The 12,749-nt window shown below is 42.2% G+C and overlaps 1 protein-coding gene across 4 annotated transcripts in view; it reads left to right on the top strand.

Moving 5' to 3' along the window:
• Positions 1–12,749, top strand: part of SGMS1 (sphingomyelin synthase 1) — a 154,919-nt gene that overhangs the window by 28,941 nt on the left and 113,229 nt on the right. For 2 of the 4 annotated variants that reach the window (XM_019484290.2, XM_006275909.4), the window contains exon 2: positions 5,895–6,132. The exons of the other annotated variants lie outside the window; for them this stretch is intronic. The gene's annotated coding sequence lies outside the window, so the exon portion shown is untranslated. The remainder of the gene's footprint in view (positions 1–5,894; positions 6,133–12,749) is intronic. 4 annotated transcript variants of the gene reach the window in all.

Genomic DNA, 12,749 nt, shown 5'->3' with positions numbered 1-12,749 from the left:
TTGCTTCTCTGTTCTCTTTTTCCATGGGAAAGATTGTTTGCTAGAGCTTAAAGGGAAATGTGAAGTCTATTGTGTTTTTGAGCTTTGCTGGCAACATTAGAGGCTATATAAAATGGTTCTTTGTGAGATATTTTAATTTTTTTTTTTTAGAGCTCTTACTTTAGATTTGGGGAGGAGGGAAAGAAAGCTTCACATCACATGCATTGGTCCAGTAGTAAAGATTAAAATTATTTTGATTTATTTGGCCATGCATACATTAATAAATATAAAGTGTGTGTCAAGGAGAAAGACTATTTGAAATAGATGATTCTATAGTGTTTTCCCTGCAAGATAAAAATCAGACTTTTAGTACTCTGCTATTTCATACTAAAGATTTCTTATAAGGTTTGTAGATGCAATCTTTCCATATGGCAGAAAATAAAATATTTCTTCACATTTTTACGCATAAAATTTATTTTAAAGGTGCTCAAATTATGGATTATAGCCAGACTGATTTTAATTTCCCTCTCTTAAACTTTCTCATTTAAAAAACACACAAACTTATGTTATAATACTTTCTAGAATTACCAGGTACCCTGAAATAATTGCTCTGAGAAGGTCTTCTAATCAGGGGTTTGTGTGCAGCTGTTAGACAAACACCTTGCTTTTCTCCAAGCAGACAAGGAGCAGCTAGATTTTGGCTGCTTGTTTATGTGATACATCCTTCTCAATGTGAAGAAACACTATTTTGGTTTGATTAGTAGATTTCTCTTTCTGACTTTCTGCTTTTATATCTCTAGGAGTAACTGGCCACATCTACATGAGACACTGACTGTGCAGAACCCGTGATGACTGTGAAGGAGTGTCACGTGGTAGGAAGCATAAGGGAACACTACTGCACAGTAGTAATGAGCGGTATACTGCACAGTCAGTGTCATGAAAAAGCTGTTCCTCAGCACGACTGCCCAGTAACTCCAGTTTATACAGGTACTAAATGACTGCGCTGTAACATCTGAGCAGTCAGCCTGTCATGTAGCCATGGCCACTAATCTGTTATTAGACGGGTAAAATTGAATAGTATGGTATGAAGCAGCTTAGGGCATACATTAGGGCAGAGGTTGGCAGTGTTTTTGGGCAGTGCCAAAAACATCTACAACATCTTGTAAGATGTTGGCGTGCCAGGGGCAGATGGCAGGAGAGCCGTGAGGGACCCAATCCTTGCTGTCACCGCACAGCTTTGGTCCCTTTCCTGCTGACCACTCCTGAGGTGTTGCGTGCCAAGCAGAATGCCTTTGCATGCCATGCTCTGGCACCCCTGTGTTAGGGTTACCTGGAAGGTCAGGAGTAGCCTAAAGAGCTAGATTAAAGCATGATTCTGAAAACTACCGTGAAATGGTATTGTTGGGACACAAGTGTGTGCTTGATTTATTGACTTACCAGTGAGAAAATGCATAAACTGTTGTAGCTGGGCCCCAGTGCCTGACTCTGTCTCATTTTCTGGGAAACATTGCCCACTATTTAAAGTGCTAGCCTGGGAATTGGGACTCAGCTGCGATTTCCTACTCTGCCACTGACTTGTGTGAGATGCAGGGTATAAGACTTAGGTCCCTGGCAGATGTTGTGTTTTAAGGTGCAGTTGTCTGTTAATTGTGTCAAAAGTAGTAGCCTGGCCACACATTGATGGGTAATTAATGGTATCACAAAAAGGGAAACCCACCATAAAAATATTACACAAAAACATATTGCATTTTTTATGACTGGTTTTTCTCATGTCCTAAATGGAGAATATGGCTTGGTTTAGGACTGGACCGAGGTCTCCAGTTGCACTGGGTGCAGTCCCCACTGGTCAATGATCAGCTGGGTGCTCTGAGAGGGTAGTCTCTGGTGTGGTTCCTGGAGTTGGCCAGTAATCAGCTGATTCTTGGCTGGCTCCGGGACTGCACATGGGCTGGAACTGACCCTGGTGCAGTGCCCACAGCCAGCCAATGATCAGCTGATCCTTGCTTGAATTTAGACTGTACTGAAGCTTCAGTTGGCCTGAGTGTGGTCCCTGTTAGCAAGCAATCAGCAGATTGTCAGTCAGCTCTTGGGATCACACTGTAGCTCTGGTGTGCTTCCGATCTAGCTGACGGTCAGTTGATTGTCAAGCATTGGGATTTCAACTTGCCAGTACAGGGGAGCCCTGGATCATGATCCCAGGTTCCCCGTGCATTAGTGCTGCTCCCGTGGCGCTCCATATGGAGCCAAGCCCCACATGCTTGCAGCTGCAGCCTGGCTGGGTGCTGTTCTGCACCTGCTGCCTTCAGTTCTGGGATCTGGAGCTGGAGCCCTGTGTGCCTGTTGGGAATGATGCAATGCGTGCAGTGCCACACAGCAAGAGTGATAGGAGGAGCTACTGCTGGTGGGGGGTTGGGGGGGTGTCACAAAGCAGCACCCAGCTGACTGCAGCCACCCTGGGAACAACCTGCTGGAAGCTACTGCTGTTCCCCAGTATATGGGTCTCAGGCTTCAGCTCCTGGGAAGGCAGTTGGGAGCTGAAGCTGGAGCCCTGGCACTGGGGCAGGAGCTACCAGGCTGAAACTCCTTGCTTGCCCACCCACCTGCCCAGAATGGTGTGGTGCGGCATGGTGCGTGCAGCAGGGGCTTGAGCAGAAGCAGTTTCTAGTGGCGTTCCTGGTGTGGCTGCAGTCAGCCGTGTGCTGTTCCGTGCCTCTTGCCTCCAGCAGCAGTTCCTCTCTTCTGCCATACTGCTTCCGGCAGGCATGCAAGGCTCTAGCTCCATATTGTGGCCACCTTCCACCAGAATGCAGCCAGGAGCTGAAGCCAGAGCCTTGCATGCTAGATAGGAGCCACCCGGTTGAAATCTGCTTGCATGGCATGATGTGGTGCAGCGTGGCAGGAGCAAGATCAAAAAGCAGGAGCCACCACTGGAGGTCGGGGGTGCAGAGCAACACTTGGCTGCAGCCATACTGGGAACAACCCCAGTAGAAGCTGTGGCCCAGGGCCCTGGGAGCCTGGCCAGATTGCCCCAGCATGAACAGGAAGGGCATGGCCCCATATGGAGTGATGCAGGCCAGATCCAGTCACCTGTGGGCTGGATCCAGCCCACAGGCCATATATTGCCCACCCCTGCTTTAAATGAACGTCTGTCAGCAGCTGTAATCACTTCTGTGCTACATAGGGATGATAGGAGGATAAAATGCAACAAAGGCTCTGAGGTCCTGGGAATAATAATAATAATGATGTAATAGAAGTTAATTTTAATGTCCTAGGTTCACAGAAGTTAGTGAAAATGATTTAATTGACTTCTAGGGCATTGGATCAGGTCTTTGGGGACTGTGGCAAGTTAACTAGTGTTTGTGAAATACTTGGAGTTCTTCAATTGAATGGCATTATATGGAAACCTAAAAAGTTCCTTCTGGTTCAGGTGACAGGGCTCTGGTGGCTTTTGCCAATTAATTTTTTTCCTAATTAGCCATCCTTATCTAAAACTAGCTTACCTAAATCAGTGGCAAATATGGATCTGACTGCTGGAACCTCGTGGATATCCCTTCTTGGTCAGTGCAGTGGTTTTAGTAGCGATTACTCAACACCTTGAACAATGAGAGCCAAGTTAAAAATCTTTACCTTCTGGAAAACAATAATCTTAACAATAAAGTCACCTACAAACAAAAGGCATGAGACACAACATGCTAGTTGTGTTTGCGTGGCATGTAAAAAGAGATGTCTGCAGGGTTGCAGCTTCTGTCCTTCTCATTTGCTCCTCCTCTTTCAGAACAATCTAAGTGAGAAGGACTGAAGCTCCAACCCTGCAGATGTCTTTTTACATGCCAAACAGACACAACTAGCATGTTGTCTCTCATACGTTCGTTTGTAGGTGACTGTTATTTAGATTAAAGCTACTATATTATTGTTTTCCAGAAAAGCACATGTGGAAGGCAAACAGGTACAAACCTGCAGCAACTCAAAACTACAACTGGGTGATTAACCTGTCTGTCAGGATAGTGATGTAACTATTTTACAGAAAACAAAAAGAGCTGGCTGCTTAGGATAAAAGGGGTATGCCCAAAAGGTAAACTTCAAAGAGGAATAAATGAAGAAAGCTAACATACATTTTAAAATCACAAGTGCAGAGTGTCTCTGCATTTCATTTTTAAGTTTAGGTCAATTTAACCATTGAATTAAATTTAAATAGTTTCAACAAGTAGGTTAGGATGTCAACATTCTTTATTCATTTATTCTGATTTGATTCATTCTGTGTTTTTAGAGGAATGCTTTTTCTTTTCATGGGGAGAGTACAGTAATGTCACATAGTTGCACTGGTGCCTTTCTTTTGCTGTATTAAAATGGGAAGTAAAAACTCTGCTTTAACTTTTCAGAGAAGTTCCATTTCAATTTTTATCCAATTGACCTTGTGGAAAGTATACCACTTTGGAGTCTTCAAGGAAACTCTGGATCCTTATGGCTCATGTTGGAGGGGAGAGTGAGATTACAGTCAGATTGTGAGCTTCAGTTAGTAGGAGTATCATGGAGGGAACATTAAGTAGGTACAAAATGTCAGAAAATGCAGGTGGTCAAGTTTGGACACATTTGCAGATCCTAGCAACATCGACACCGCTGATGCATCTTTGTATTCTGTAAGCAGGTGGCTCAAATGCTAAGAAGCTTCATAAACAAATCTTTATATGTTTGTATCACTTGCTCAGAATTGGATTTATATGTTTTTAATTGCCTCAGTAATTGAGGAGAAGACAGCCTGAAGAAATAGTTTGTGTTTTTAATTAAAAGAAACTGAACTGTTTGCTGAAAACACAGTAAATATCCTTGACCTGTAGAAGGACAATTCAAGCTGTAATCTATTTAATGTATGAATCACAGTTAAGACTCTAAACCTGTCCTAATCTCTGAGGAGGCTTCTGGTCACAAGATATCAATTATACATTCTAAAATGGTGATTAAGTTTATATAAATTATAGATGTTCTTACCAAGGTTATTCCTGATTTGTATGTAAAGGCTAACATAAAGTCCAGCTAGGAAATGCCACTAGCTCAACATCATTAAAAATAGCTGTCACAGTTGAGCTGTCATGTGATTTAACCAGATTAACTTCACATTTCTGTAGTCTTCAGGAGCAAAACATTAATTCTTACTCAGTCTATGCTTTTGTATACAGTGTTGTGAACACTGAGGCTAATATTTTGATATAACCTACAAAAATCTTAAAAGGCACCAACATAGAAGTGGCTGAATTTTCTGAGGTGTTGAATACCATTGCCCCCTTTTGGTATCATGATTTATGAGTACTTAGCACCTTGGAAATGGGGGCCATTTCCACTTAGGTTTCTGAATACAGCTTACAGCTCTTGGCATTCAATTTTGAAATTGTGGCCTAGTAAATGTATAAATCCAAGATATTCAGTAGTTGCTAATAGAGCGAACAAAACTTTTTTTCTGATCAAAGATGAAGGGGTTAGTGTGTTGTGGTTTGGAAACAGTTTTGAAATGGCAAAGAAGAATCTTCAGTTCCTGCTTGGCAGTTAAACTTTTTATTGAGTACTTCAAATGCTACAGCAGAAGTAGGAAAAGAAATATTTGCTTAAAGTTTATAATAAATTGTTTTGGTAGAATGAAAATATTATCATGCAGTTGAGAGTGGATGAGTTTGCTACTCTTCAACATGAACTGTTTACAACGAAATTTGGTACATCACTTTACTGGAAACGTATGGAAGATCAAGTTGCTGAGTAATAATCCTGTTCATAGCAGTGAAAGTTTCTTTATGCACTGTGAAGAATGAGGTGGTAGGCTTAGAAGGATTCCTTTCATCTCTGGCATGTACGCAGGCACTTTGAACAATTCTCACTGTGCTTCATTAATTGCTAATTGAACATGCATGCGTTGATTTATGCCACAGGTTTCACTTGGCTGATGGGCCAGATCCAGCCCACTGTGCTCCTGGGAATTGGGTTTGTGGCCTGCTGCAAAATTTGGTGCGGCTGGACCCTGCTGTTAGTCTCAAGGGATGAGTGAAGGTGTGCTGACGGCCCCATTTGCCCTGTATCCTCTCAGAGTGGCTCCTCCTCTACTTCCTGTACCCCTTCCAAAGACATTGCAGCTGATGGCCCAACCGCAGCTCCAACCCAGGACCTGTGGTGAGTTTGACACTTGATTTCACGTCATATACACTTTTTGGTTTTTAGTTTCTAGTTTCCCTACTTAAAACACATTTTTGATTATAATACTACTACTTTTCCTTACTCAGACTTGAGAGGGACAGATTATCACTTACCCTCATGTAATTTACTTCAGTTTAGTACACTGATGTAAATTGCATCAGGATATGTTATGGGCAGATGTATAGTTTATCCTGGAATAGATCAGACTCCATATGTGATAAAAAGCCTGTTTGCCTATAGCAATGTTTGGCAACCTTTTAGTTGCTGTGGGCCACTGCTTATGACCCAGGCCTTGCCAGTGTTTCGAGAGGAATAAATAAAAAAGGCATGGCCCTGGGGATTCCTCTTCTGCTGCCATGGCTCAAGCATGCTGCTGATACCCTGAGCTGCTGTGGGCTGGATTCAGTCTCTTCACAGGCTCAGTTGCCTGGGGCTGGGACTGCTGCCAGTACCAACCAGTTGGGCCCAGAGTTTTAGTTGCTGCTGTTGCTGCCGCTTGACCAGGGCTGGGAGCCAGGGTCAGAGCTGCTGCCTCTGCCACTTGACCAGGGCATGTGCTGGAACTGTTGCTTCTATGGGACTGGGGCTGGAGCCAGGGCTGCTGTAGCAGCTAGGCTGGGACAGGCACAAGGTGGGGACAAGGGGCATTGTGGAAATTGACACGGTGATTTTTCACAGTGGCATTATGGAATTGTATTAAGCAGTTCTTCACAATTTTTAAGTTTATTTTGGGTGTGATTTAGCACATTTGGGGTGGGAGACAATGGGAAAAAAAGCAACAGCCCCAGAGTAGCAATGCAGCGTGTCTAGAAGGTGGTTATAGGAACAATGGAAAAGAAGAGGTGTTGACTAGTCACTACAACACAGGCACTGATAGACCTGCAGCTCCTTGCTCTAACTTGTGGTGCTTTACAGTAAGCATCATGAGTTAGGTGACCCTCCCCCCACCACAGATGTTTGCTGTTGCACTGGGGGAGAGGGGGAAATCGAGCTCCACTTTGGAGCTGATTCAGCAGAGAAGCTGCCTGCCTGCAGCCTCTCCCCTAGCCCCACCCCTTCCCCTTTCAGCTTCTGTGCTATCTGGAGGAAGGTAGTGGGGATGGGGACAAGGAGGGGGAAGGAGCTGTGAGCTGAGGTTTGGCCTGCCTGACCTGGAGGGGAAGGAGGTGGGGGTGGGGACAGGGGGGCTCTAATGCACACCCCCCCCCAATCCCTCATTAGATGAGGATTAATTTGTCACATTATAGTAGGGATTTGCAACTATGTGAGGTTTCTACCCCTAAAAATACAGTGAAGGGATGGACAGAACCATTTCATTTCATTTTGCAGCTGTCAATTCGGGAGGAAGGTTCTGGTCTCTGCATCATGTCAGCTAGCTTTGCATTGAATTTTCACAACTACATGAAGAAATAAGATGGTAATGCATCTATTCCCATGAATTTTGGCTTTGTCATAATTGTGAATGAATCCTATAGGAGGAGAAAGGCAGCACTAATAAATATTCTTATCTATTGTAGCCGGGTTCTATGGACAATCAAATTATGGGTGAAAAAAAGCCCAACTCTGTCTTTTTAAGTGCTGTGTATTTTTGTGAATTAAACAGCATCCTTGCCATTGTTTTGAGACCTAGTTCATATGTCAATGTAAGTCAGTACTAATATTACATAGACTTTGGAGAAATGCTTGCTTTGAATTTCCAGAGAATGGGAATTCAATTAGTGTTTTGATTCAGCAGTTTCTTGAAGCAGTTCATGAGCTTCGTTTGCCTATACTTAATGCTGGGTTTCAGAACGTGGGTTTGACTTAATTCAGTAGAACTTAATAGCAGGATTTGTTTTGGAATCTGTTGCATGGCTTCTTTAAGGAAAGCTTTCATTCAAAAGGATTGGTTTAATAGAGAATGTGTTGACAGGCAATGTGAGAGGCAGGTATTTCTTAGGGTAACATCTATTATTGGACTAACTGTGTAGTTGGGGTAAAATTGGCCAAGCTATCTAATGCAAGACAGATGAAGAAATATACTTAAGCATTGCCTGTGCCAACCTTACTTTTTATATATGTTTTGCTTGTAGGAAGTAACATAGGCAGTTAATACAACAAATTTTTGTTCTAAGAAAAATTTGTTTTCTCATCTAATCTTTGACATCTTGAATCCAAGAACAAAAACAAAAAACGTGCTGGTGTTGGGGGCGTATATATTAAATGTAAATATGCTAATAGACCTACTTGAGAGGACATTGTAGCTGTGTTTACTGCTGGAGCCAGTATGTCCCACTAGATAGGGTACCAGAGTCAGAATTTGTGGTTTATGTTCCCAGTTTTCCTGGCTGTCAAGCTTGAACAGATGAGATGATCTAAAATTAATTTTTCTTGCAGCTCAGATCTACATCTTTTTAATGATCCTTTAAAGTGCATGCAAAGAATTGTTGGAAGGTGTATGCTTTTTTTCTCCAAATTTTTGTTTTAATGTGAGAAATTTGAAATTTGTGTATATAATGGAAGGCTTTTTAACTCTGAAGATCTAGAGATAAATATTTACATCATATGAGCCAGGGTCACAAAAGTAGAGCTTTTAAGAGAAATGGTATTTTGAATATTTTGAGAGAATTTTTAACATGCATGAACATTTAAGTAATTCACACTTCGAATGAAGGAGGCTTTTTATTTAAAATTTGGTATCCTGACCTCTTCAATTGAAGAGTTGTATTCTTCACGAGAGGAGTCTTTTTAAAGCCTCCCTGAAAAATCAGTGAAGATCTCACCGGACTAACTTGATATTTCTTAAGTAAGAAACAAGTACAGAATGGAAAGCCTTTCAGTCTGTTTGTTTTCTTTGTTTGTTTATTATCATTCAGTAGGCAAATGTTTTAAGATTATTTTTAACCCACCTCTTCCCCAGTCTTTTGCACGTCTAAAAATCAACTACCAATAGCATTTTGCACCTCTGTTTCCTAGCATTTTACAATGGTGTAGGAAGCAAGTCTTTAATTACTGTTGAGCACATTGGTGGCTTCACTGATACTGAAATATTGTCAGTGTTCAGAAATACTGGTTGCATTAATAATGATAGAAAATGCAGCAGTTGAGAAATGCTTAAAACATTCTTTTGACACGCTAAAAGTGATGTGCTAAAAACTGATATTTTTTGTTGCATCCTTTAACTTAGATCACTTGTGGCGTGAACCTAATTTTAAGTTACTGTTTTCTGAAGGCTAATAACTGTGGCAGTTAGTTGTTCTGGACAAACCTCAAAGAAACCTGGATCTTGTTTTTGTCAGAGACTCATTAAAAATCCCTGCCAACTTTTTCAGTTACATAAATATTAACAGTGGAACACACTGTCTTCTCCAGGCAACAGCAACCACTAGCACCCTATTAATTCAACTTCTTTGTTCCCTTCTGTTTTTTATAGACAAACATTATGAATAATTTAGTCATCTGCTAATTAAAGATGAATGCAGGTTGAACAGGATGAACATCAGGAAAGAGACTGTAAATGACACAGGTTTCTATTCATGGTGTATAGAATAGTTGGCTAGTAGGTAATGTGTATGTGCCACATCTTGAATTTTGGTGAAAAATGATTTGTAGGTGACTTGAAATCTGGCTGCTACTTGTTGCATGTTTGTTGCAACATATACCAATGCAGATTAAAAGTGATTTATTTCATTTGTCATTGAAGTGAGGGATACTTGCTCACCTTTTTAAATAGCTTTCATGAAACTTACAGCAATGGGATCCGGGGTGATTTTTATCATGTTACTCTTATCTTTTTAGTCATTACTCTTAATTGTTTGGTATACCCACTTGCTGAATGTTAAATTAAGTTGTAAAAACTTAATGGCAGGGAGTATTCTATTATGATTTTATATAGCATTTAACATTTGAGCTTGGGACTTGTCAGGGCTACAACAATAAGAATGAGGGGAAAAAAGAATCCTTAAAATACTTACTGGTTAATTTCATTTCTTGCAAAAGCTTTTTTGTTTATATTTAATTTTTTTTTTCAAACAGAGGTCTGTATTTTTACTATATTTGTTGGATTTTTCTGTATCTGAGTTTATATAAACTTAGTGTGCATGTTAAATACCATATCTAGTTGTTAAATACTGTATTTAGTTCCCAATTGGCATGGGGGGGGGGGTGGAATGCCCTCATTTTATAATTGCATACAGAGAAATCTCACTAAATACAGTGTTTATCGTTAAACTGCTGCCAAAAGCAGCATGTGCTCAGCAATGGAAACCAAGTATGAAGTTGATTTAAATGCAGCCAGCATTGAATATGACTATAAAACACATGTCCCACCTGGGCAAATATGTTGATTGGAACCTACCACAAGAATAGGTTAGTGCAGCTGATCTGAATAAGATGTATGGCAGTGCTGATTTAAGCATAATTTCCTTCACCATTAACTCTTTTTCAAGTCATAGTGAGCCAGAGCATTGCATACATTTTTACTTCCTCTTCACTCTTGCAGATTCTTTCCTCTTTCCAGTGATTCCTGTTTCTTCACCAGCCCTGAAAGCATGGCAAACAACATGAAACAGGGCCCCAGACAATTTAGCCAGAATCTCTGTTGCCCCCTCTCAGCCTGGTTGTATATGTTTAGTTCACCCTCCACTAGGTGAAGCTGGACGAGGTTGCCCTGCACCTTATCTGCATATAAGTTTTTTGGAGCATCCCAGGACTTGTAACAAGAATACCCAGTTCCAGTCATGATTAGGAGCTAATTAGCATGTGGATCTTTAGCAGGAGGATATCTGGAATACACACGCATGCTGAGCTGTAGGGTCAGCATGGCTTGAAACACAGTTGACTCTAGTGGGGCCCCAGCTCAATGAACTATGTGACAAATCACAGGTCTTTGGCTTTGGACTAATATACATAGTTTGTATTATAGATACTTTGGAGCAGCACTTTGGCACCAACTTATGTTTATGAAGTATCTGTGCTAGAATTTACAGCAGTTTCAAATAAAGGTAACATTCTCCAATTGTGGATGAACTAAGTAGATGGGTAGTACAAGCAAATTGCTACAGACATGTTTAATTTCAAGGTTTTTGTTTTCAGATTTGCTCTTCATGTTCATGTGCTCAGGGAGAGCAGGGTCTGACAGTAAGGAGAGGGGGAAAGGGCTGCTAGGGCAAAAAAGTTGCCGGGAAGCAAACAGCAAAGGAGCTACCTCACCGCCCCAGACTTATTTTCCCTGCTGTAGCAGTGAGAGGGGGACAAATTCAATGCAAACCTCCAATAATTAGAGTCTATTGGGGTGAATTGATAGAGATTCTAGGGGGCCAATAGCCATAGCTGATTTTAAGGAGGCATATTGGCTGATACCAATCTGATTTCTGATACAGCTGGTAAGTCTGTTGTAGTGGATGGGGAGGGGTATGGCGAGGCAGATCGAGGCCCCTGCAGTAAGGGAGGGAGTGGGGCTGGAGCAGGCGCTGCCCAGCTGGGGCAGAGCACAGGATGGAGCCGTGGCTTGTCTGGGGGGCACAGGGTGGGGGGGGTGGCTCCCGCTGCTGTGTGCATCCCAGGAAGGCATGGGGGGGACGCATGTGCCCCAGATCTGGGCAGGGGTGGGGGACCCATGGCTGGGGGCTGGGGCTGCAGGTTGGGGCCAGGGCTGCAGCTGCGGGCTGGGGCTAGGATCTTCCTGGCAGGTGGGGGCTGCACTCAGGGTGGACGGTGATTGGTGTTGGGAGGGGTTTATGGGGGGGCTATGGCAAAATTTGGGGTGGCTGTTGCCGCCCCCCCCCCGTAATACTGCTCCCAGTGCTGCTACCACCACCTGCCCTGAGTTAAGCCCCCACGCTCTGGGAGAGTAGCCCCCATGTCCTGGAAAGAGCCCAGTGCAGCCCTAGCCCGCAGCTGTAGCCCCCCCTCCATTCCAGGGCACCCCCCCGCCCATGCTGCCCCGCCCCACCCAGGTGGGCAGCATCTGCCCCACTCCCTCCTTCACTACGGGGGGTGTTTTATAAATTTTCCAGCTATAGAATCTAATTAAGGGGTTGGTTTATAATAAGTGTGATCTTATATTTGAGTAAATATTGTAATTTATTCATATAAGAAGATAATCTCAGAAGGGTGTATATAAGGCTTACATTTAGGCCAGCTTTGTTGCTAATAGTTTAGAAATATTAGAAATGCTTGTTTAGAAATCAGTTGTAAAATACATGAAAATCTGCAATAATTATACTTATTTGAATTACTGTGTTTGGTTTCTAGAGTGTTAAATTCCCTTTTGCACGTGTGTAAAAACTTTTTTCCCCCTCTGGGATATTTTAAGTAGAGCTTGCATGGATGCAAGTATTAGCATTGTTCCTAACTGGTCTTTGGGTTACTGTTATACAGTGGTAAGTAAACACATTAAGGACAAAAATTATTGGTTACCTAGGAAACCTGATCAATAAGTAAAGTTCAAAGGAAGCTAAAGAAATGGGTAAGTTTTTCTAAGTAGTTGACTGGTTAGGAACTTTACTATGAGAAGATGGTTCTCTTGTGCCTGAAATAATACATTAAAGAGGTAAAATATAACTGTCTGAGGCCATGCTGCGTGAATGGAGTTTCTCTGAGAGAGGGACCCT

Source organism: Alligator mississippiensis, chromosome 6, assembly GCF_030867095.1.
Source record: "Alligator mississippiensis isolate rAllMis1 chromosome 6, rAllMis1, whole genome shotgun sequence".
Classification (NCBI taxonomy): Eukaryota; Metazoa; Chordata; order Crocodylia; family Alligatoridae; genus Alligator; species Alligator mississippiensis.
The sequence above is the reverse complement of the archived record's forward strand: the minus strand, read 5'-3'. Positions and strand labels throughout refer to the sequence as shown.